Source organism: Macrotis lagotis, chromosome 1 (genome assembly GCF_037893015.1).
Source record: "Macrotis lagotis isolate mMagLag1 chromosome 1, bilby.v1.9.chrom.fasta, whole genome shotgun sequence".
In the NCBI taxonomy this organism is placed as follows: Eukaryota; Metazoa; Chordata; class Mammalia; order Peramelemorphia; family Peramelidae; genus Macrotis; species Macrotis lagotis.
The window spans coordinates 67,920,969-67,923,744 of NC_133658.1; the positions used below are offsets into that span (position 1 = coordinate 67,920,969).

The 2,776-nt window shown below is 39.4% G+C and overlaps 1 pseudogene; it reads right to left on the reverse strand.

Moving 5' to 3' along the window:
- Positions 1-204: 204 nt before the first annotated feature.
- LOC141507505 (large ribosomal subunit protein uL13 pseudogene) lies at positions 205-2,559 on the reverse strand (annotated as a pseudogene).
- Positions 2,560-2,776: the final 217 nt, after the last annotated feature.

Genomic DNA, 2,776 nt, shown 5'->3' on the forward strand with positions numbered 1-2,776 from the left:
CAGAACATAAAGTATTGTTCGTTCTTACCTAAACTTTGAGTAAGTACCTCTCTTGTCATGAATACTAAGGGCAATGAATACATCATAGATTCAAGATCAGTCCAGTTGCTTGATCTGATTATTATCCCTCATTGAAAGCCTTTATGATTCTCTGTGGCATCCATATGCCTTTTTTTTTGCCATAGAGGATAGACTTTTTTGGACTCATAGCAACAGTCCATGCTTCCTTAGCACCTTTGTGTATTTGTGGATTTTGCCCTGCACAGTCTTCTTGACATAGTTTTGTGAACTTTTTTTTCTTTCTATAATGGAGCTTGCCTTTCTCTTTCTCTTCTCTTCCATTGCAGCAGTCACTGTCTGATACCATCAGCCAACCTCATGGGCCAGGCACCATAGATAAGTAAACTTTTCTGGTGGTCTTCAGCCTAACCATCTTGAGAGCAGCTGGGATAACCATGTGTTTCTGCTTGTCGTAGGTTTGGGGGATGCCATTGAACACACCTTCAGGAGCTCCAGAGCAGTCTGGCCTCACTTGGTCTGGTGAGGAAACATACCTCCCATGAAGCTCCAGAAGAGGCAGTTGGGGGTTCTGAAGTGGTAAATGAAGTAGTAAGGGTCTCTTGAGTGTTTTGTGTTGTTCTGGTTTTGGGGGAAGGCCAGGTATTTCAACTTGTTCCTGTAGAAGCTGCCTGAGATGTTGATGCTTTTGCAGAGGACCAGGACCACTTTCCACTCCAGGAACACTTGCTTGGCATGATGGCAGCCAAGTGGCGCAGGAGATGGCCCGGTCCATTGATGACAGGACCTGCCTGTCCACCATGGCTGATGCCACCTGGGAAAAGAAGTCATGTGCCCCTTCATAAGCTCTAGAGCATCAGGAATTATAGATTTCAAAAGGCTAAGCCCGGGCACAGAAATGTAAGGAATATCAAATCTGATATGGCATGTTGGAACTACTATGGCCTGTCCAACTTTTCTATACCATAGTTGGTCATCTTAACAAAGTTATTCTTCTCAATGACTGCAATTCTATGACAGACCTAGCTTTCCCAAATTTTGATTCAATAAAAAAGCTATTCTTGACACAAATGAATATTAAAAAATGTGATTAAGACTTATGGGATCTGATGCTGAGCTAAGGGAGCAGAACTAAGAGAACAAAGTACACATCAACAACAACTTTGTGAGATGAAGGACCTTGACAGAAGGAGCTCCTCTCAGCAGTCCAGAGAGCTGTGACAACTGCATTTGACTCATCATGGACTATATTATCCCCAACCAGAGGAAGAAAAATAAAACAAAGCAAAACATACAGAAAAAAAAAGCAACCCTTCTGAATCTGATGAGTACTTTATAAAAATTATCTCTTATGTATTTCTTTTCCTTAATTCTAATTCCTCACACCAAAAATGACTAATTTGTAAACATGTTTAATAAAATATGTATGTAAAATGTTAACCTGTCACTGAGGGGAGAGGGCTGGGAAGGGAGGGTGGAGGAAAATTTTGTAACTTGGAAATATGCATGTACATATGGATGAAAATAAATAAAATTTTTTAAAAAAGAAAATGTATTAAATTCCTTTATACAGATGACCTTATCACTAGCTCTGGATAATTTCATGCCAAAGAGAAAAGTGAAGCAACTCAGTAAACCTCAAAACAAACACAAGCCCATGTCTGTCTAGCTACTTTAAGTAAAGGCATTGGAATATAAACTCCAGAAGAGAAAGAGCCTTATTTTTTCTTAATGTTGTATTTCTCCCTCAACAACCCCAGCATACCACCAAGTTCTGAAAACAGTAGGTACATAATTAATTTGTGTTGACCTGATTTCAATACTACTAAATTTCAATGAAATAGAGATGATTCTTTTTGAAAATCTGGATTATCCAAATAGCTGCCCCAATTCTCCACTGTAGCAAGTGTAAAATATCACATTGTAATTTCTCTGCCAGCTAGTCTTGTTGCTGAACTAACATTTAAATACTCCTCTAAGTGTGTTAGGCAGTGAGACATTGGCAGGTTAAATTAAAATGCAATTAAAAAGGTAATAACTTCATGGCTGTCACAAGTGATGTAATGGAGATAATATTTGATAGAGCTTTTTTTTTTAAATTTCCCCTTACAAAAAAAGAAGGTAGGAACTACAACATCTTTCCCCAGCCATCTGACTGCATTCGTCTTCAGTGCATTGTTAAACATTGCTCTTGCCTTCCACTTTAATAGAGGCAAACGCAGGGGCCTGACATGAAATAGCCTATTTCATCTGAGATGGTTTAAGCTGGCCGAAGGAGTGACAAGAGAATATAGCAAGCAGTCAGTACTAATGACAGCATACCATTTTTATAGACTAAAGGTCGAGCAATGAATTTCAATTATAGAGTGTCAGGACGCCCAAATGTGGGGACCTGATAACAAGCCTGAAGCTACCAGCTCCTGTAGACTTCTTTCGAATTTCAATAACACTCTCAGCCCTTAAGCACACTTCTCCTCCCCCTCCCTCCAGTTCTTTCTGAAACCCAAGCCAGGAGATGTAATCTTTTCTAAGCAGCTCCATCTTTACCACTCTTCACCCATCATGTTGTAATAGCTAAATGAAGCCTGTCTTACCAACATCTGTACTTCCTGTGCCTTCTGTTTTTTGGCTTGTTCTCTGGTTTGTTGAGGATATTTTCATCTGCACAGTTTCATTGTGATTATCAAAAGAGCTTAAGCAACCTTGCTATTGCAGGAGAACCATACCATGACCTGATTAGCACATTTTATTTATTTAT